Source organism: Chiloscyllium plagiosum, unplaced genomic scaffold (genome assembly GCF_037043375.1).
Source record: "Chiloscyllium plagiosum isolate Xiang-an unplaced genomic scaffold, Cpla_swu_hap1 HiC_scaffold_14, whole genome shotgun sequence".
Classification (NCBI taxonomy): Eukaryota; Metazoa; Chordata; class Chondrichthyes; order Orectolobiformes; family Hemiscylliidae; genus Chiloscyllium; species Chiloscyllium plagiosum.
In genome coordinates this window covers 88,190,466-88,213,607 of record NW_028270152.1, presented here as the reverse complement: position 1 = coordinate 88,213,607, position 23,142 = coordinate 88,190,466, and the positions used below count along the sequence as shown (strand labels likewise).

Below are 23,142 nucleotides of genomic sequence, written 5' to 3'. Positions count from 1 at the left end.
TAACAGGAAGTGCTCAAGTAACATAAAACAAAACAGTAAAATGTCCCATGCAAAGTGAATATTACCAATTATATTCTCGATTAAATTAGGTCAACAATACGTTGGTCCCTCTATCTGATCGAGCGAGCCAATCTCCAGCCTCCGTCACCAGGACAGTAATGAAGGAAATGAGAGAAATATAACAACGTTTCACGTTGCGGTTGCCCACCTTTTAGCCACAACAACAAAAAACGAGGGAGAAGATTCAGTGCAGGATCTGGCTTCACAGCAGCGGTGAAATAACAATGTCCACTCACTTTCAGGGAAAACTGTGAACAACTCACATTGTCCAGAATATGAACACACAGCGCAGGCTGTGTTTAGTTCCCATATTCTACTGCTGTCCCGACATTCATACGAAAATGTACCTTTCAAAGAGAGCGTTTGTGGCTGTGGAATGACAGTGACAGCTGTTTCCCCTCGCTCTTACTGCCGCCCTTGGTAGTGTAGGGGCTGGTATTCTCATCTTACACGCGGTAGTTGAGTGTGCAATTCTCTGTTGTGGAAAAGCGGAGTGTTTTGGAGCAGAAAGATGTGAAGTTCGGATGCTTCTGGAGTTCTTGTTGAAAAGTTCGGTGACGCGAGGAAGATGGTTTGCAGACTTTTCCTCGCCTGTCTGGGTGACATTCTCAGTGCTGCAGAGGTTCCTGTGAAGCGCTGCTCTCATGTTTTGGTACGAATTCATTTGGTTTCATTCCCGCTGCTTCCGTTTGTTGGGATTGCAGATTGGGTCCAACGGATGGAATCCGTGGATGAGTGCCCTGCTTCCAGGATTGTCTGGCTGTCTTCTGCTTGCCCTGTCCTATTATTGTTGTGCTATTCTAGTCGAATGTGTGGCCCTTGCCGTTTGTACGTATTGCTACTAGGGACTGCTGGACTGACACCCACACAAATTATTTGCCAAGAACCAATATCCATACACCTTCATTCGCAGATGCATGGCACACGAAGTTCGCAAGGAGGATATGCTTTGAGGTAATTTTTAAATCATGCTTCCCTGTATTAAAAACAAATTCTGGAAAACGATATCCAGACTCCTCCGAGCACTCGTACTTATCACAGCACAGAAACCGAGAGCCTCACTCAGACAACAACTCACGAGAAAACAAGGCCCAATACGCATCATGTGCAGGTCAAAGTGGTTGACGAGATTCCACGCTGCGATTGCACGAAACACGACATAGGAGAAAGAGGCTGACAACAAGAGAGCTGCATTCATAATTTCATCTGGACTGTAAACGCCTCGGACAGCTGTTCCTTGCAGTTATGCACAGAATATTGAATGTCTCTGATTCCAGGGCTTGGAACTCGGATGATATGACCGTCTGCAACACTGGTTACTTCCTTGTGTGAGGTAACTCCTGATGGAACACATGTAACAGTCTATTGCTCATTGAGAAATATATTCAAAATAGGAGCTCAAAGCAGCATTTCTGTTGTCTTTCTGGTGCTGTCCCTGACATGCCCTGTGGCACTGCACTTATTCTGTGTTTCCTGAGGGTTCGGCACATGCTTCCACGATCGCATTATGGGCAGTAATCTGCATTTTTGCTTCAATAACGGGTGTGTGAAGCGGAGGTCCACCATTCTCGATGCTATTTTTCTCTTCTTATGCGCAACTGCAATACAGTAAAGGATCAATTAATATTGTAAGATGATATACAGAGGCCTGTGAAATATCGAAGTTTTAATGACATTTATGCAATGGTTAGAGATGACCTTGATTCAGGAAATAAGGATGTAAAGTCTGTTTGGCTGGAGTTGAGGAACAGTGAGGAATGAACTCACAAGCATGTGTAGTTTACAAGCCCACTCGCAGTAACCACAAAGCGAAATAAATCGTACAAGGAAAAAATATTGTGTGTGAGTGACAAAAATGGCAATAGTCATGCGTGATCTTAACTTCCCATCTAAAACTCTCGGTTCCATTGTAAAAACGTTTGGAGAACCATAATCAAAAAAATCCCACATGTCCCATAAAACATCACGAGGGATATCTTGGTAATTGATTACTCTACTGGTGACTTAATTTTCTTATTTTCTTGGAAACCATTTCTTTAATTGTGAGCATCAGAAAAGGCTTTCTTTTGCCACCAAGAAATAAATATGTGATTAACCTTTGTTCGTTTCATGTAGAAGAACACTGTGACTCCTCTGCACTGCACATCTTTTGCGTTTCTATCGATTTTAATAATAGCGTGTCTTTTGATTCTTCCCAACAAAGTATATGACCTCGCATTCCCGACATGAAGCTGCATCTGCCAAGAATACTCCAATTGTTGGAGGGAATCCTGAGGAACAGAATGTACATGTATTTGGAAAGACAAGGACTGATTGGGGACAGTTAACATGGCTTTGTGCGTGGGAAATCATGTCTCACAAATTTGATTGAGTTTTTTGAAGAAGTAACAAAGAAGATTGATGAGGGCAGAGCAGTAAATGTGATCTATATGGACTTCAGTAAGGCGTTCAACAATGTTCCCCATGGGAGACTGATTGGCAAGGTTAGATCTCATGTAATAGCAGTGGACCTAACACCGACCCTTGTAGTACGCCGCCAGTACCTGGACACCAAGAAGAACATGTTCCATCAACTACAACAATGTTTTCTATTGGCAAGCCAATTACTGATCAAAGCTGCAATCTCTCCCACAATTCCATTCCACCGCATTTTGTATAATATCCTATTGTGGGGAACCTTATCGAACAACTTTCTGAAACCCATATACACCACATCAACCGGTTTACTGTCATTTCCCTGTTTGGTCACTTTGTCAAAAAAGTCAATAAGATTCGTTCGGCAAGGCCTTCCCATCACAACACCGTGCTGACTGTCCCTGATCAGATTATTATTTTCTAGATGGTCACAAATCCTATCTATAATAACCTTTTCCAACACATTACCAACAACTGCAGTGAGACTCACTGGTCTGTAATTACCAGGGTTGTCTCTACGACACTTTTTGAACACGGGAACAACACATGCTATGCTCCATTCCACAGGCACTATTCCTGTAGACAACGATGATTTAATGATCGCCGCCAAAGGCTAATCAATCTCTTCCCTTGCTTCCCAGAGGATCCTAGGACAGATCCCATCCGGCCCAGGGGACTTGTCTGTTATCTCACTCTCCAGTATTTCTATCACCTCATCCTTGTGAACCTCAATCTCTACTACTCCAGACGCAAGTATCTCTATACCTTACTCGCCAACATTTTCATTTTCTATAGCGAACACTGTCGAAAAATATTTATTTAGCGCTTCCCCTATCTCCTCTGACTCCACACACAACTTCCCACTAATATCCTTGATTGTCCCAAATTTAACTCTCGTCATTCTTTTATTCCTGACATACCTATGGAAAGCCTTAGGGTTAACCCTGATCCTATCTGCCAACAACTTCTCATGTCTCGTCTTTGCTCTTCTCAGCTCTCTTTTTAGGTCTTTCCTGATATCGTTGGAACCCTCGAGCGCTCTAACTGAGTTTTCACATTTTATCCTAACATAAGACTTCTTGTTCTTATTGACCAGGGATTCCACTTCCTTAGTAAACCACGGCTCACGCGTTCTATATCTTCCTACTTGCCTGACAGGTACATACTTATCTAGGACACACAGGAACTTTTCCTTGAATAAGCTCAACATTTTTAATGTGCTCGCCCCCTGCAATTTCCTACCACATTCTACGCTTCCTAAATCTTAACTCGATACATCGTAATTTCCCTTCCACCAGCTGAAACTCTTGCTCCGTGGAGTACACCTATCCCTTTCAATCACGAAAGTAAACCTGAGAGAATTGTGATCGCTGTCTCCAAAGTGCTCACCTACTTCCGAATCTAAAACCTGGCCAGGCTCGATTCCCAAGTCTAATCAAATTACCGGCCCGGTTTGCAAAATAGGTTTTCTGAACTTTGAGCGAAAACGGTTCCAGCAGAAAAGCATTCATAACGTAGCCAGCAGGATTTGAACCTACGTGGGGATACCCCAATGGATTTCTAATCCATCGCCTTAACCACTCGGCCATGACTACAGACAGCCGAGTCGGGTTGAGGATTGACTAAATCAGCCGTGATCTCATTGAAAGCTCTTGCTGACTTGATGAGCCAAATGCTTCCATCTCCTTTCATACCTTTGCTGTCATTTGTAAGGTGCGAGACACCAATGTAAAAGAAGGAAAGCACAAAGGTAGGAAAATATATTTGCAGCCAAACGGAGTCAAAATTATCGATTGAAAGGAAAATCACACTTGGCAATTTGCTAGATCTCTTTGCGAACATGACCAGCAGAAGTAAGCAAGGGAGCTATTGATCTGAGTATTCTCGGACCTGAAGCAAACAAAGGTTAGCGACATATTCATTTCTTTTTCTGGCGAACTAAATGGTCTTTCCTAATGGTTACAATGAAAGAGATGGTTCACAATAAAAGACAGAGATTAATTCGCATCTAGATATATTTCAATGTGACACGATTCATTTTCAGTCCCTAATTACCCCACAGATGGAGGAGGTGAGTTACTTTTCTTCACTCTTCAACTCCTCAGCACGGAGGTACAAACATGAAACCGCTAGAGATGGAGTTCTTGAATTAGGAACCAGAGACACTGAAGGAACTAGGCAAAAGTGAGGACTGCAGATGCTGGAAACCTGACTTTAGATCAGAGTGATGCTGGAAAAGCACAGCAGGTCAGGCTGCATCCGAGGAGCAGGAGAGTCGACGTTTCTGTTGCCAGTCATTCTCCGCTGCACAAACAATTTTCGTTTTTGGCTCAGATTTCCAGCACCTGCAGCTATTTGTTTTATGTTAACCTTCATCATGTTTTGGACAAAACCTGCCAGCATCGGAAAATCGGCAGAAGTACTGGTACACCGATATGTTTGCTGAACAATACAACCATTCCATGAGCGGGAATACGATCCGGGCCACGGTGCTGAGAATACCGAATCCTCACAAGTAAATAACAAGACAAGGCGATAGATACTATCGTATTTGGTGTAAATAAAACACCCTGTCTGAACATTTTCGTTGCAGATATTTTTCAAATTGTCTTCGAAGATTTACAAAGTGGGAAAAGGCCATTCCGCCCGTGTGCATTGCGGCTAATCAGAGAGCCATCTACACTAGTCGCAGTTTCGAACTTTGGCCCAAAGTCTCGTGCGTTCTAATGTTCCAGGTCAAATGTCAATGAGGTTATCCAATGTTCTGACATGGCACAATAATGGGACAGAAGTATAACGAATTGTAACTCTTTTGAGGAACTCATGCTCATTTTCACCCATAGAGGGGGACACACCAGAAGATACCGCCAAACTGACGGAGGTGTCCGTTGTGGAGAGCTGGAATTTGAAACGGACAATAGGACAAATGCAAGCTTTACATGTGGAAGCACAGAGGCGATGTCCCGAAAGAACTTTACAGGGGAGCGTCAACGTATACCACGGTTAAACCGAAACATTCCCCCTCGAGCCAGGTAGGACTCGAACCTACAATCTTCTGATCCGAAGTCAGATGCGTTATCCATTACGCCACTGGCCCAAAAGGCAAGCCCGCCCGTGGCAGACTGTCGATATGTAATGACATGGACTTTCACGGAATCAGAATTAAAAAGGTGAACAAGCACCGAAGATACTCACCAACATTGCTTCACTTCGAAGTTTCCAATTTGTGAAGCAATGCCTTTCACTGGCAAAGGAGAAACATTTGTCCTCAGCTGCCTGCTTCAGGGTCGCCTCCTTCTCTGCTGGAAGTTTCCATCGTTTTATTCACAGTCACGACGCGGTTTCATGATCCACTCCAGTGAAAAAGTGTCATGGTGTCGTACAAGCAAGACCCTGCAAAAACTCAGCGAGAAACCTCTGGTCATTTCGAGCTCAGGATGTGGAATTAGACGAGATGCGTGACACCTTTTATTGGCGCCGCCACTTCACTGAAATTAGCGGCTCAAAACGAGCCGTTGTAAGCATCAGCTTGATTTGTACCTTCCTGCAGTGCATTTGCTAAACAAAATCAGATCGCTCCCATCCGGCCCAGCTGACTTATCTATTTTCACACTCTGCAGTATTTCTAATATCTCTTTCTTGTGAACCTCAATCTCTTCTCGTCTAGATGCAAGTAGCTCTGTATCTTCCTCGCCAACATTTTCATTTTCTATAGCGAACACTGTCGAAAAATATTTATTTAGTGCTTCCCCGATCTCCTCTGACTCCACACACAACCTCCCACTATTATCCTTGATTGTCCCAAATTTAACTCTCGTCATTCTTTTATTCCTGACATACCTATGGAAAGCCTTAGGGTTAACCCTGATCCTATCTGCCAACAACTTCTCATGTCTCCTACTGGCTCTTCTCAGCTCTCTTTTTAGGTCTCTCCTGATATCGTTGGAACCCTCGAGCGCTCTAACTGAGTTTTCACATTTTGTCCTAACATAAGACTCTTGTTCTTCTTGACCAGGGATTCCACTTCCTTAGTAAACCACGGCTCACGCGTTCTATATCTTCCTCCCTGCCTGACAGGTACAAACTTATCTAGGACACCCAGGAGCTTTTCCTTGAATAAGCTCCACATTTTAATGTGCTCACCCCCTGCAGTTTCCTACCCCATTCTACGCTTCCTAAATCTTACCTCATTGCATCGTAATTTCCCTTCCACCAGCTGAAACTCTTGCTTCGTGGAGTACACCTATTCCTTTCATTCACGAAAGTAAACCTGAGAGAATTGTGATCGCTGTCTCCAAAGTGCTCACCTACTTCCGAATCTAAAACCTGGCCAGGCGCGTTACCCAGTACTAAATCGAAAGTGGCTTCGTCCCTTGAAGGCATGTATACGTACTGTGTCAGGAAGCACTCCTGCACACACTGGGCAAAAAATGACTCACCTATCGTACTCGTACTGTAGTGATCCCAGTCAATATTTGGATATTGTCTTGAGTGTTCCAGAGTTTTTCATTGTCCCAGAGTCCAGATGAAGTTTGCATTCCTCACGTACGTGAGCGAGAATGATTTCAATGTCTCAGATCAGTTCCTGTCCCGAGCACATCAGAGTCAATGTCCCGTCCTCTACTCGGTCCTACAGTTCACACTTCTTCATTGTCCTCTGATTCCATTTCCCAAAGAGTTTCTCAAGATTTACAAAGCTGGAGCCTAAATTATATGGTTTGCTTCCTAAACAATTTTTCAACTGCCAACTGACAATATTTTCACAGTATCTCTTCACAATCCTCTGGCTTGCACCATGTCCAGGGATGAGAAGTCCCGTTTGGTGGAGAGATTCCCGAGGCTGATGAGTTTCACTTTGGAACAAAGATGGTTAAGTGGCGATTTCCGGCGGTTGTTTCTAATGATGGGAGAGGGAGCGGTGGGGAATGAGCACTTTGACGAGCAGGAGGAAGTGTTCCCACTGACCCGAGTCAGAGAACAGTGGACAGGGATTAAAGGAATCTAATGAAAAGCAGCACTTCTGCTCAGGACGTTCAATAACAGCTGCAGAAACCCGATGTGTCGAGCAGTGTATCTGGAAAGAGAAACAAAGATAATGTTTTAAATATGGAACATTTCTGATGAAGAACTCGAGTTTCCCAAGTCTAATCAAATTACCGGCCTGGTTCACAAAATAGCTTTTCTGAACTTTGAGCGAAAATTGTACCGGCAGGAAAGCATTCATAACGTAGACAGCAGGATTCGAACCTACGTGGGGAAACCCCAATGGATTTCTAATCCATCGCCTTCACCACTCGGCCATGACTACAGACAGCTCAGGTCGGTTGAGCATTCACCAAATCAGCCGTAATCTCATTGAAAGCTGCCGTTGACTTGATGAGCTAAATGCTTCCATTCTCCTCTCCCACCTCTGCTGTGAATTGGAAGGTGCGAGACACAAACGTAAAGGAAGAAAAACACAAAGTAAGGAAAAGATATTTGCAGCCAAACTGAGTCAAAATTATTGATTGACAGGACAATCCCACTTTGGCAATTTGCTAGATCTCTTTGCAAACATGACCAGCAGAGCTGATCAAGAGAGGTATTGATCTGAGTGTTCTTGGACATGAAACAATCCAAGGTTAGTGACATATTCATTTCTTTTTCTGGCGAAGGAACTGGTCTTTCCATATGCTCACAATGAAAGAGATTTTTCCCAATAAAAGACGGCAAATAAGTCCCATCTAACGCTGACACCATCGTGAGCGCTGCTGTTTCACAATACCACAGAGTCAGGGTCAATTCCCGCCTCATGCAACTGAATGTGTGGAGTTTGCACATTCTCCCCGTGGCTGCGTGCACTTGCTCTGGTTTTCTCCCATAGTCCAAAAATGTACCGGTTAGGTGAAATGGCCGTGCTAAATTGACGTGGTGAATGGAGAGGAATGCATTTGGGCTGGGGCGGGTCGGTGTGAAGATGCTGGGCCGAAGGACCTGTTTCCATATTGTAAGATATTCTAATCTACGGTAATCAATGGCCAAGGTGTGACGCACGTTGTTCGATGTTGCATATATGACTTTTCGATTGTTTTTCTTCAAAGTTTCTTTACAATTCAAACGGGAGTGGAAGAAGGGAAATGAATGTCTCCCATAATTCTTGCCTTCTTTTAGCATTCACAGGCGGTATTTTTCCTATACGTTTTTTTTTACACTGTGGTTACTGTTAATGTTCTTGTAAGCTACACCGGCTGGTTTCCTCTTTCCTCAATGTTCCTCATCTCTACCCAAACACATTTTCCATCCTTATCTCCTGAATCAATGTAATTTCTAACCATTGCATAATTGCCACGGAAACTGGGCTTTTCACACGCCTGTGTATGTCATTTTCCAATATTAATTGATCGTTTACTGTGTTGCAATTGCGCATGTGAAGAAGAAAACAGAATAGAGGCAGGTGGTCCTGGGTTTCAAACGCACGTAATTGCAGCTAAAACGCAGATTACTGCACACAATGCAATCACGGAAGCATCCACCGAATCGTCAGGAAGCACACAATAAGTACAATGCTGGATGTCATGTCAGGAACAGGACCAGAAACACAACAGAGATACGTCTCTTGGGTACTATTTTGGACGCTTTTCTCAATCAGCTATCGTGTTTTACATATATTCCATCGGGAGTTACCTCACACAAGGAAGTAACCAGTGCTGCAGACGGTCATATAATCCGAGTCCCAAGTCCCGGAGTCAGAGAGACTCAGTGCCCTGTGTGTACCTACATGGAACAGCTGTGCATGGGGTTTACAGGGTAACTGAACTGCATGAATGCAGCTCGATGGTCGTCTGCCTGCTTCTCCTCTATAGTTTTCTGTGCAGTCCCTGCGTCCAATCTTGTCAACTACGTTTGTCCGGCACAAGATGGGCATTCGTCGCTTGTCTCTGAGAGAGGCTGTTGGTTTATGTGTTATCATAATTCCGAGTGTAAGGAGGAATCTGGTTGTCAGTTCCCAGAAACTGACTTTCATAAATGGAAGCGTGCTTTGTAACTTGCCGCGTGGCATATCCTCGTTGCGAAGTTCGTGCACTGCGAATCACGTTGCGGGACAATCCAATTTTGGCAAAGAATTTGTGTGGCAGTCAGGAGTTGCCACGACCAGCTATTCCTAGTAGCAATACGGACAAATGGCAAGAACTGCAAATTCGATTAGCGCAGCACAAGTTTAATGTGACAGGGCAAACAGAAGGTAGCCAGAAGATTTCTGGGTGTAGGGCAATCACCCAAGGTACCTTTTCATATGAAAGTCTGTGCATCAGTAGAATCTGTAACCCAAGTGGTCTATGTTGGTTATTCATATTCCAGACAACTTGTGTTGTTCCCCGTTTACTCTGAAAGTGAATAGACATAGTTATTTCACCGTTATTTCTAAAGAAGATCCTGCATTGAATCTGTTCGACGTTATTTGATGCTGTGGCGAAAAGGTGGGCAATCGCGATGTGAAACGTTGCTATACTTTCATTTCCTTCATTACTGTCCTGGTGAGGGAGAAAGGTGATCACCAGGGCATTGATGGCCTAATTTAATCAGGGATACAATTGGAAATGTTCACTTTTATTGGTTCGTTGTTGTTCTGTTTTGTTTTATGATACTTGAGCACTTTCTGGGACTTGGCAATAAACTAAATCTCCAGTAGGTTTGGAATTGCCTCGCTGTTACTTGTGCGAGCGGTTCATGTCAGAGACGACTCACAGTGCATCACAGACAGCACTTAAGCTTCGGTGTGTCTGATCATGGTACTGCCTCTTCAGTTCTGATTCTGTTCCACGTTAAGAGCTGTCAGGTTTTGGATTCGCTGGAGAGGAAAGTGGGTAATGCGATATGTGAGGTATTTTCCTTTAGCCAAAATCTTTGATGGCGAACTTGAGAAAGTGTCAAGAAGAATGGTCATTGGCAGCAAATATCCGGAAAACCTTCATCTCTGGATCGGTTGGGCGCATCCACCCTCCAAACAAAATAGCCAAACTCGCTGACTGAGTAACAAACATCATGCGTTTTTTGCAAATGGTGTATTCAAACCGTTGCCGGTGGCTGGAGCATCTCAGAGTTGTCGAGCATGGAAACAAATCCCGCGAGCCAACTTGCCATTGCTGAATAGATAACCGAAAGTAATCCATGCATATCTGCCAATATTTGTGCTTTATCTCTCCGAGGTCTTCCTGTCTCTCCACCCATTCAGATGCCTTTGAAGTGTTGTGAGTGCACCAGACTCTGCCACTAAATGTGGCAATTCATTCCACACACACAAAAGTTCTGTGTGAAAAACATGTGTCCCACACATCGCTTTTAATGTTTTCCTCTCTCACATTAAACGTTTGCTATGTAGATTTGAACTCGCATGTCTTGTGAAGAAGTGCTCCCTGACTATTTACTTTGTTTGTCTTCCTCATGATTTTATAAGCTTCTGAGAGGCCATATCTAAGCCCTGAAGCTCTTGGGAATCTGACGAAGCCTATTCAGTTTCGTTCTCATCTCCAAGCAGTGCAAACCTTGCAAATCCTTGTAAAGGTTTTCTAAACGTACACTTGAAAGAAGTGTGTCCAGCTGCAGCACTTGCTTGACCGCGTGGTCACTCTGGAGCTGCGGGTGGACTCACTGTGGATCATCAGCAATTCTGGAGAGTTATGTTGCCTCCCAGGTGCTCAGGCCAGGGATGTCGCCCATCGGCTGAAGATCATTCGAAAAGGGGATCGTGAACAGCCAGTTGTCTTGGTGCATACAGGCATGAGATGAGGACCTGCAGGGAGAATCCAGGGAGCCAGGAGAGAAATTAAAAAGGAGGACCTCAAAGGTAGTAATCTCGGGATTACTGCTGGTGCCATGTGACTGCCAGCGTTGAAATGAATAAAAAAAGGCACGATGAACACGTGACTTGAGGAATGGTGCTGCAGGGCGCGTTTCAGATTTGTTGGACTGTGCGACCAGTTCTGGACAATGTGGGACTATAAGAAAATTGACGATCTGCATCTGAACCAGACGGGAACGAATGTCCTTTCGGGAGTTTTTGCTACTGCTGTTGGGGAGGTTTTATACTAATGTGGCAGGGCGCTGGGAACCACAAGATTAAACAAGTCGGCAGTGAGGTGGAAACTGGAAACGCTAAGAATCAGGAAGATAACATTAAAAATGGGAAGAGAAGGCAGAGAGCAGATGAATGCAAAAGAACTGGTGGCCTGAAATGCACCTACTTGAATGCATGGAGTATAGACAGATGAACTTAGGGTTTAGGTTGGTGCCTGGGAATATGACGTTATTGCGGTCACAGAGATTTAGTTGAAGGAAGGGCATGGTTGGCAACCAAATGTTCGAGGATATAGATGCTTCAGATGGGACAGGGAGGGAAGAAAAAGGGGAAGGAGTTGCATTGCTGGTCAGAGATGATATCATGGCTGTGCGAAAGGAAGATACCATGTAAGGCTTGGGTCGTGAGACACTATGGATAGAGCAGTGAAATAAGAAGGGTGAGGTTAGATTTTTGGGGCTGTATTACAGTGAGCGTGAGGTGTAAGAAAAACATAGTTAAACAGATCATGGAAAGACGTAGAGGCAATTCTTTAGTTTTGATTGGAGATTTCCGTTTTCCCAACATTGTCCGGGATACTCTTAGCGTCAGAGGTCTGGATGGTATACCATTTGTAAGAAGCCTCCAGGTGAGTTTTCTGCGGCGGTATATCAATAGTCTGAGGAGGGAATAGGCCATATTGGAACTGATATTGGGGAATAAGCCAGGGCTGGCGATAGCAGTTGCCGTGGGTGATTTCTTTGGGAAGTGTCCAATGTTCTGTAAGTTTTAGAATACTCATTGACAAAGATGAGAGTGGTCCTGAGGAAAGAGTACTATCCTGGACCAAAGCTAATTATATCAAAATTATGCAGGAGTTCGGAAATGTCGATTGGATACAGCTATTTGTAGGAAGGTCCACAGTTCATATGTGGCAGGTTTTCAAAAATAGGTTAAATATAGTGCAGGATAGGCATGTCCCGTTGAAGGCAAATAAATTGAAAGGCAATATTCGTGAACTGTTGATGACAGGACAATTGTACGACTCGCCAAGAGGAACAGGGAAGCATACATAACGCCTCGGCAGCTAAGAACATAATGGTCCCTCGAGGAACATGAGAAGAGTAGGACAAGTCTTAAATGAGGAATCAAGGGGGTTAAAAGGGGTCATGAAACAACTTCACGCTAGCACAATTAAGGAGAATCCTAAAGCCTATTATTCATATATAAGAAGCAAGCGGGTAACCAGAGAAAGGATTGGTCTACTAAAGGAAAATAAAGGAAGGGTGTATGTCGAATCTGAGAGACTGGGTATGATTCTGAATAATTATTTTGCATCAGTGTTCACTGAAGAGAGGAATATGATGAATATTGAGTCTAGAGTAAGACATTTGATTAGTCTGGATCATGTTGACTTAAGTAGGGAAGCTGTGTTGGGAAGGCGAGTGGTAATTAATGTGTACAAATCCCCAGGAACGGATGGGATCTATCCCTGGTTCCTGACTGAGGTGAGAGAGGAAATAGCTGGGGCCCTGACAGATATATTCGTGGCGAACTTCAGCACAGGTGAGGTTCTGGCCGACTGGAACGTTACTCATATTGTCCACTGTACAAGAAGGATAATAGGGATATTCCGGATAACTACAGAACAATGGGCCTAACATCAGTGTTGGGAAAGTTGCTGGAGAAGGTACTGAGAGATAAGATCTATTCATATTTAGAAAATAATGTGCATATCAGTGAGAGGCATAGAGTTTTTTGGGGAAGTTCCCAAGTTGATAGATGAAGGAAAGGCTGTTGATGTCATATACATGCACTACAGCAAGGAGTTCGATAAGGTTCCCCATGGTAACCAAATACAGTACGTAAAGTAACATGGTGTGCAGGGTGTTCTAGACAGGTGGATAAAGAATTAGTTGAGCAATAGGAGACAGAGAGTGGCAGTTGAATGGAGTTTCTGGAAATGGAGAAAGATGACCAGTAGTGCTCCACAGGGGTCAGTGTTGTGGCCACTGTTGTTTGTGATATAGATAAATGTTCTGGAAGAGAGCACTGTTGGAATTATCAGAAAGTTTGCAGATGACACGAACAGTTCTGGACTAACAGAAAGTATAAGTGACTGTTAAAGAATACAGGAGGATACTGGAAAGTTGGGCGGAAAAGTGGCAGCTGGAGTTCAAACCAAACAAATGTGAGGTGACGCATTTCGGTCGGTCTAATTCTAGATGGGGTTATACAATGAAGGAAGAACTTCGGGAAATAAAAACTTGATGGACAGAGAGATCTGTGAGTACAGGTCCATTATACACTGAAGGTCGCTGCACAGGTGGATAGAGTGGTCAAGCAGGCATATAGTATGCTTGGCTTCATTGGATGGGGTATTGAATAAAATGGCGGGCAGGTCATGTTAAAATTGAACAATACATTGGTCTGGCCACACTTAGAATACTGTGCAAATTTCTGGTCGCCACATTACCAAAAGGATGTGGACGCTTTGGAGAAGGCGCGTAAAAGGTTTAACCGAATGTTGCCTCGTATGGAAGGTGCAATCTAGGAAGAGAGGTTGAGTTGTTTTGTTTTCATTAGAAAAAAGGAGTTTGAGTGGGACCTTTTTGAGGTTTACAAAATCATGAAGGGTACAGACAGGATAGATAGAGAAAAGTTTTATGTTCCAGATTGAAGGATTAAATACCGAGAGGTCACGCTTTCAAGATGAGTGGTGAAAAGTTTAAGAGGGATACAGTGGGTGGTGGGTGTCTGGAACGCGTTCCCAGCAGAGACGGGAGAGGTAATCACGGTAGATACATTTAAGATGCGTCTGGACAGATGCATGAGTTGGTGGGGAGCAGAGGGATACAGGTGCTTAGGAATTGGGTGACAGGTTTAAACAGTAGATTTGGATCGGCTCAGGCTTGAATGGATGAAGGGCCTGTTCCTTGTCTGTACATTTTCTTTGGTCTTTCTTCTTAAATTACGACAATTTCATTACATAATCTGCGAGGTCTAAGTGCCTGAAGTGAATCGATGCTGAAACACTAGTCATAAAAATTCTGAGTGTGGGCTTTTGTGTGGTAGCGAGATCGAGGGTTTTAAGATGCTGGATTTTAAGCTTCAGTTTCTATCGAATCGTGGCTTCAAATACCAGCATCGTAAGTGAGCTACTATGTGGAGATGTATGCGAGAGAACTGCGCATGTGTGGATGCCTTTTAATTTGATTGTTTGCAGCTCCTCAGTGTGCTTACCCTCTCGGTGATAGAATCAGCGACCGTCTCTGAAAACAACGCAAGTTCCTGCTGTCCGACGTATCCTCATATCCCGTCGATAGCTTTGCTTTTGGATATCTGCGTTGCCAGTTTCTGTATCTCAAATAGTTAGCGCAGTTGGCTGAAATGTTGGTGGTTCGAGCCCACCCAGGGAATAAGCCTCAAATATTTCAGCACAAGCATTCACCCCGACCATGTATTGACATTGGAACCGGGAAAACTCATCCATGATTCACCCCAAGTCCGCAGGGAGTGAGACGTTTACACGCAGCAGAATACGACATCACTTTCTCCAAGCTCCCGATGCCACCAGAGAGCGGCCACTGCAGCTTCAATCAGCGACTTTCTGCCAAGCCATGGGAAACAACTCGTGGAAACTCCTTCCTTAGTAACAGCTCTTTCCGTGAGAAAGGAGAAAAACATTCACTTTAAATTGGAAAGGGCTTCAGGACATTGGAATGTTGTTCCAGTTCTTGGAACGTGTTATAAATAAAACTCCTGCCTTGAAATTAGGAAGTGGTAAAAGGTTTTAGGTAGAAAGAACAAAGAAAGTGTTGATTGAGACGACTCTGTCCCATCAGCAGATAGGAAATGCCCAACACTGTTTACGGAAATGATTGGATTTCCTTAGGTAACGTCCCGACTGATTTACGGCCTGCCAGAGTGATTGGAAATCACATCAGCGATATAAAGGTGAGGGTAAAAATATGAAGATATTAAGGTTGAACCTTAAATCCCGGGACAAGTGCTGAATAGATTGTAATGCTTTGAAGGAATAACTGAAGTGAAAGGTGTGAATCATATTGTCATTAAGAGGAATGAACTGGATCCTAACAAAGTGCTGATGAATTATGCTCGCAATGTAATAGCAAACTAATCCACAGTGCACCGTGCTTGGTTAGCTCAGTCGGTGCAGTGTGAGATGCTTAATCTATGGTTGGTGGGTGCAAGTCTCACAATGGGCGCTTTCACCGCTTAATACAATTCTGGCTCTTCTTTCCACGTGCAGTATTGCAACCCTTCGCAGGGGAATGTTCTTGCTGCTTTCATTGACACATCTGTCCGCCTGCTTTTGATCACACGTCGGTTTCTGAGTGAACACTGTTTCCATTTTACTGGAGAAACCAGAGACACCTTAATCAGTGCAGCCGAAAATACGATGAATGATGTCCATTTCAAAACGTAAGGTTCCAAACCAACCATGCACCACCCAAAGTGTTCAAAGGCACGGAAAGCGAATGGCCACTTGCTAGGGGTCTGACAGATACGGATCAATGTCACATGGGTACTGAACCAATTTTTAGTGATTCAGATTGTTCTGATGGAAACCGAAGGGAACTCTCCCTCAACGTTTTGCAATTGCTCTTCTTGTGTTTAACGTAACGAACAGTATATTGTCAGTAACGAGGGTGGAGGTGCGGCAGGATCGTGAGGTTTCAGTGTGGGACATAGACACAGTAAGTCAAATATCCTCAGAGCACGGGAGAGCTGTTTGGTCCAGGATCACTGCCATCTTCTCTTACTAAACCAACAAATGACATCATTGGAAAATGCTGGTAGCATCTTGGAAATATAAATCGATTTAAGACTTCAGGACTAGTGACACTCCTTTTCCATGTGCATCTCCACCTGCGTTTGCACACTCTTCCTTTTTATTGAATGTCTCCTGACTTCCAACTTTATATTCAGCTTCTCTTTTATTACTTCCTCTCCAACCATTTTCCCAGTCTCCGATTTTGTATCAGAACTGTTCCATCTTTCACATTGCCCAGGACTTCGAACTGAACAAATAACTCTGTTTCTATTTCCTTAGATAGCAGATGACCAGAGACTGGAAGGCAGTGTTGTTCCGAAATCTCATCCATGACTCACCCCGAGTCCACAGGGAGCAAGACGTTTACACGCAGCAGAATACGACACCATGTTCTCCAAACCGCCGATGCCAACTGAAAGCGGCCACTGCAGCTTCAATCAGGGCTTCCTGCCAAACCCTGGGACACAGCTCGTGGAAACTCCTTTCTCATTAACTGCTCTTCCCGTGGGAAAGGAACAAAACTTCCATTTTAAATTGAAAATTCAGGAGATTGGAAGGTTGTTCCTGTTCTTGGAACGTGGTATAAACAAAACTCCTATCTTGAAAATAAGAAGTGGTAAACGTTTTAGGCTGGAAGAACAAAGAAAATGTAGATTGTGAGGACTCTGTCTTGTCAGCAGATGGGAAATTCCCAATACTGTAAACAGAAATGGTTGGGTCTCCTAAGGTAATTTTCCGACTGATTTATTGCTGCCAGAGTGAATGGAAATCACTTCATATGAAAATATTCGGGTTGAATCTTAAATGCCGGGACAAGTGTTAAATAGATTGCAATGTTTTGAAGAAATAACAAAAGTGAAAGATGTGAATGATGTTCTTTGTGATTGGGAGGAATGAGCTGGATCTTTGCAAATTGCTGTGCCAGGTGAATTATGCTCAGAATGAAATAGCAAACTAATTCATCGTGTGCCAACCCTGGATATCTCAGTTCGGTGCAATGTGAGGTGTTTAATCAGAGAGTCGTGCGTCCAAGCCCCATAATAGGCGTTTTCACTGTTTAATCGAGTTCCAGCTCTTCGTTCCACATGCGGAATTGCAAGTCAACGCTGGTGGAGCATTCTTGTTGCTTTCATAGACACATATGTCCTCCTGCTTTGATCACATGTCGGTTGCTGAGTGAAAACTGTCTGCACTTTTCTGGAAGCGCCAGAGACAAGTTTATCAGTGCAGCTGAAAATATTATGAATGATGTCCATTTTACAACATGAGATTCCACTACATCCGTGCACCAACCAAAGTGTTCAAAGACACAGAACGCGGATGGCCATTTGTTAGTGGTCTGACAGAGACGGCTTAATGTCTCATGGGCCCTGAACGACAATTAACTGATTCAGAATGTGCTGATGGATCGGAACGGAGCTCTCCCTGTACATTTTGCAATTGTTTTTGTTGTGTGCTCATGTAAGTTTATGTCATGAACAGTTTCGCGCCAGTAACGAGGATGGGGGTGGGGAAGGATTCTGAGGTTTCAGTGTGGGACAGACGTGATCTGATCGAACGGGTAAGTCAAATATTCCCAGAACATGACAGAGCTGATTGGTCCAGGATCACTCCCATCTTCTGTTTCAGAATCAACAAATGAAATTGCTGGAAAATCTCAGCAGGTCCGGTCGCATCTTGAAAATGAAAACCGAATGAGATTTCGGGACTGGTGACAGTTCTTTTTCCATCTTCATGTCCCTCTGTCTTTCTACAAACTTCCTTCTTTTTGAAAATGTCCTGACTTCAAACTTTATATTCAGCTTCACTTTCATTGCTTCCTCTCCAAACATTTTCCCAGTTTCTAAAATTGTATCATGCTTGTTCTATCTCTCACTTTGCCCAGGACTTACAACTGAACAAATAACTCTGTTTCTATTTCCTTCGATACCAGATGGCCAGAGATTGGAAGACATAGGAGGACGGTTAGCGCTTTCAGAATATCTAGTCTGCTCTGCCATTCGATCTTGGCTAATATCGTTCTGAACTCCATTCTCCAGTCCTCTACCTGAACACTTACTCCCCAGTCTTAGGATCCAGTCTTTTACCCAGAGTGGGTCCTAATCCGTCCCAAAACTCTCCACATGTGTTGGCAGCTGTTACACCGTGTCTACGTGTCATCAATCTCAGTTTCAGTGATTCTGGCAAACACGAACTGTTCTGAGCAGCTCGATCGGGTCTCTGGCCCCACTGTGATCCTGCGGGGGAGCAGTAATCATCTTCATCTCCTCCGGAAAGGATCGGCGCTTCAAAACAAAAAATGGACAGAAAGAAAGATAGGCTTGTGTGTCAAGATATGTGGAGGTAATTGCTTTCTGACCTGGTCAGTAAACCTTACTCTGTATATCCCCGCAAATTCTAGCTGTCGTGATGAAAGGGAATACAAGTCCAATTTATTGCCATCTACACTTTTATTCGATATGTATTCTTCCTTGTTCTGAATATGCAGGGAGTCTCCAGCACTGATGGTCACCATTTCTGAGTGTGCATGCCGCGGGTCCTGATCTTTTCTGGAGAGTAGCAGTATCAGTTTGTGCGAAAGTGGCCCAGTACAAAGCTTAGAAGAAACATTATTGTTCCCTCTTTCCGGGCGACAGTCTTTCATATCATGATCGATGGGGCTTTATTGCATTCTCATCAGCAAACCTTGTTTTGAATTTACTCGCCCAATACTAGTGTAGCGGTGAAAAGAATATAATTCCGAATACCTGCTGCGTGAATTTCATTTTCAAATTTCTATTAGCAGTGGTCCTTCATATGTGGTGATGTCTATATCACTGCTGGCCATCCTGTTTAAGAGTGCCGTTACATATGTTCCTCTGTCTTGGCGCTGCAGGGAAAATTGTCTGCGCCGTTTCAGCCAATATTTCTTGGATATTTCAACATGGTATTCTTTATTTTTTCAATCATGTCCTCTTTAAGGACACAGTTACCAGGCACTGATCCTTTCTGTAACAACAGTACCGCATTTGCTTGACATGCGAAGGTGGCCTGGATCAGTAACAAGGAGAGCATTCATTTCCTTCTGTCACAGCGAACACTGGATTCATGATGTTAATCTCTGTCAAATGCATCCGAAAATGTGCTCTGAAAGCTTCATTTGAACGCTGTCTGGCGTTTCTCAACATGTGTCAACCAAAAGCAGAAATCCTCAATCATAGTTTGGAGCAGTTCACATATTAGAGGTTTGAAGCAGCAGACACGCATACAGTTCATTCAGTCAACCACGGGAATGAAAAGATTTACAGGCACATTCTTGTTCTCATTCTGGTAATAATATTACTGTGTGGCCTGAAGTCTAAGCCTTGTTGTCACTGAAAATGAGGAAATCACAGACAGGCTGCCGAATGACGCAGTATGTATTTTGTTTTCTTGTTATCACAGAGTTCCAGGAAAGTATGACAGCGAGGGAGAGGAATGCAAGTCAAGTGCAGTTCTGGTGAAACACCTTCTGTCTAATTCAGTCATCAACAAGAAACGTGAATGCGACTAAAGCGGGAAACCTTTTCACAACTCGAACAAAGAGCAATCATGAACAGTGACCACCTCTTTGACATCTCAGATCGCCTTTGACCTTCCCTGAATATGTATAGAAACTAATTTTTGTACACCTCAAAGTGAGAAGTGTTTGATTTACCGACAATAAGTGAGTCGCATGTCCTTGATTGCCACATAGGTTTCCAACTCAGCTTGCAGCCAGGTGACAGTTGCTCATGGCTCTGCTGGATAATGCACTATTATGAAGAAAGAAAAGGAAAGTTGGAACTCTTATAGGCTCTGGGTTTCGAATAATCTTGCTACGTGTTCTGCCATTCTCGGATTCCAGTGCTAAACCAGTTTTTCAGTTCATCCGAGCAGCAGGAGAGTCGGCGTCTCTGGCAGGAGCAGAATTCATCATCTCCAGTGATCACTTTATCTGAGGAGAGAAAATGAACAAAGTTTCAAACAGTGACTAATCGGAATTGCATTCCGTTTCAGCATGGCAGCAGATATGGGCTAGCAAATTCAAAGCCAGATTTGCTGATGACAACAACAAGCACAACCGCTCAGATAGATCAATTCCTTCCCATCGCTTATTCTGCAGGACTGGTGCAGTTGCTGTGAGTGTGCTGCAGGGTATCATCAGGTACATGCACTTGGGTTTCCGGTTTTGGGCTGTGTGCTCGCGTGGCTGAGCAACCTGAGACTCTGATTTCAGATTCCACTTCTTAAGAAGGCTTGTGTTTGCATCCCTGCGCGGCCACGTGTGCTAATGGACTAAGCTGGCAACGTTTTGCAGAAATGAGTTTTGTTAAAGTTGAACAGAAAAAAGCAGTCATTTCTTCGAACCCGGCTGTGATGTGGCACAGCAGAAAACAACCAACATGTCAGTGCCCATGTTTTCCCCTTGTGCTGTAGTTGTCACGTTCCCCTCCAGCTCGAAAGGCCACCAGCATAATATGCGACTCAAAAACAGGCTGCGCCAATCTTTCATATTCCAGACAATTTGCATTTTTCACCGTTTCTCTGAAAGTGAATGGAGATATTTATTTTCCTGTTTATGTGAAATTAGGTTCTACATTGAATCTGCTCGCAGTTTTCTGTTATTGTTGCGAAAAGGAGGGAAATTGCGATATGAAACTTGGTTACTTTTCCCTAATTTCCTTAATTTCTGTCCTGATGAGAGAGGCTGGTGATTGGTCCTCTCGATCCGATGGAGACATCAGCCCAATTGTTAACCTCATCTAATCGAGACTGTAACTGGTAATCTTCACTTTTCATGGTTCATTGTTAGTCAGTTCTGATTCATGTTACTTGAGCACTTTCCTGGAAGTATTGGTGCATTAAGGCGCCAGTACGTTGAAAGCACCATTTGGAATTGCCTCGCTGCAATTTGTGTGAGCAGCTCATGACCCAGACGACTCCCTCTGCCTCACAGACAGCATTCATGAGTCCGTGTGTCTGAAAATAGGTTGTCTTTGTCAGTTCTGCTTCTGTTCATCAGTTGTCAGGGTTTGGTTTCGCTGGAGAGCTGCGCGTGCAACATGATTTGTGAGGTATGTTCCGCAGCCAAAATCTCCCACTGAGAAGTTGGGAATGTGTCAAGAAGAATGGTCATTGGCAGCCTAAGACCAGAAAAAAAATGATTCGTTGCTGGTTTTAACCGAAGCAGCCTGTGGGAGTTATCTCAAATGGGAGAGTACTCGCTTTGCATGCGAGAGATTGCGGGGTTGCTAGCTGCATTCTCCATCCCCTTTTAGGGCGGCACCGTGGCTCAGTGGTTAGCACTGCTGCCTCACAGCACCAGTGTTCCACGTTTGATTCCTGTGCGTAGTTTGCACATTGTCCCTGCGTCTGCGTGGGTTTCTTCCCACACTGCAAAGATGTTCAATGCAGATGAATTTGACATGCTAATTTGCCCATAATGATCGGTGCATTAGTTCGAGGGAAATTGGTCTGGGTGGATTACTCTTTGTAGGGTCGGTGCGGACTCGTTGCGCGGAAGGGCCTGTTTCCATACTGTAGGGAATCTAATCTAACCATCTTCCAGAAAACTAGCCACTGACCAAGTGATGAGTGCCTATTCAAACTGGTGAACGCCACTGCAGCATCTCAACCACTCTATTTGCCAAATTTTCACGTTTATTCTTTTTCAACATTCCTGTCAGTATAATGATCCATATGCATTTGAAATGTTGAGAGTGTACCAGACTCCACCACTAAATCTGACAATTCATTCCAAACACGCAAAACTTTCTGTGTGAAAATAAAATGTCCTTCAGATCCCTTTTAAATTTTACCACTCTCCCCTTAAACCTGTGTTCCCTTGTTTTGAACTTGCCTGTCTTGGGAAGAAATATTCATTGACCATTTACTCTGCGTCTCCCTCATATTTATATAAACCTCTGTAAGCCCATCCCTAAGCCCTCAAGCTCCAGGGAAAATTTTCATATCCTACTCAGCTTTACGCTACAATCCTAACACTGTAAGCCTTGCAACATCCTCATACATATTATCGAACTTGCGCCAAGTTCGCCATTGAAAGGGCGTGTGTTAAAGTGCCTGAAGTGAGGCGATGCTGAAACACTCATCCTGAAAAACGTGGTTGCGGAGGTTTGTGTGGCAGCATGGCAGAGGTGTCGAAGGAGCTGTCTTTAAACTATAACCTCGATCCAGTCATTGATTTGAATTCCCACCACGACCAGAACCACAGGTGAAGACGGGAACTCTGTTTTTCATGAAAGACCTATAAACATTGAGATGTCAGGATTTGATCCCAAATTCGGCTGATTTTTTGACAGGAACTTTCTCTAACTAAGGCAGAGGGACTGCCCAATCTCAACGATTCAAAACCATGCGTGCATTTACTTGACTATTCGAACACAGGAATTCGGACTCATTTTTGTGTGTTTCACAGTTACTCAGAGAAAATTTAAAACAACCTCCGTTTATGCAGAAGATTTCAAAGATGGATATTCTCCACTGAAAATGCACAGGGAGAGGCAATCTCTTATTGTTTTTGTTTTAAACTGATAACTTCGACTTTTAAACTGACAGGATAACGAAGATCTGTCCATCGTCTTGGGCACCTTTAACCGTATTAATATGCGCAAAGGGAAACTCACACTAAGAGGAATGGGCTCATTGTGGTGAATTGTTAAGGCTTGGTGTGTGAATCAGAGTGAATAGTGGTTCGTAAATAATGACACTGACATTGAACGTTGCAACGCCAGCTCCTCACTCACTTACTGTCTCATGTCTCCCAGTCATCATTGCCTTTCATATTTTCCCCTCGTTGTGGTTCTGTTCGCCGAGC

The 23,142-nt window shown here is 43.8% G+C and overlaps 3 non-coding genes across 3 annotated transcripts; all 3 read right to left on the bottom strand.

The window, feature by feature from the left end:
• Positions 1 to 3,988: 3,988 nt before the first annotated feature.
• On the bottom strand, positions 3,989 to 4,070 carry trnas-aga (transfer RNA serine (anticodon AGA)). Its single transcript has one exon. It is a non-coding gene; the product is annotated as a tRNA-Ser (tRNA).
• Positions 4,071 to 5,499: 1,429 nt separating this feature from the next.
• On the bottom strand, positions 5,500 to 5,572 carry trnar-ucg (transfer RNA arginine (anticodon UCG)). The gene has a single exon. It is a non-coding gene; the product is annotated as a tRNA-Arg (tRNA).
• A 2,129-nt stretch (positions 5,573 to 7,701) lies between these two features.
• trnas-aga (transfer RNA serine (anticodon AGA)) lies at positions 7,702 to 7,783 on the bottom strand. Its single transcript has one exon. It is a non-coding gene; the product is annotated as a tRNA-Ser (tRNA).
• Between the last annotated feature and the right edge of the window lie 15,359 nt (positions 7,784 to 23,142).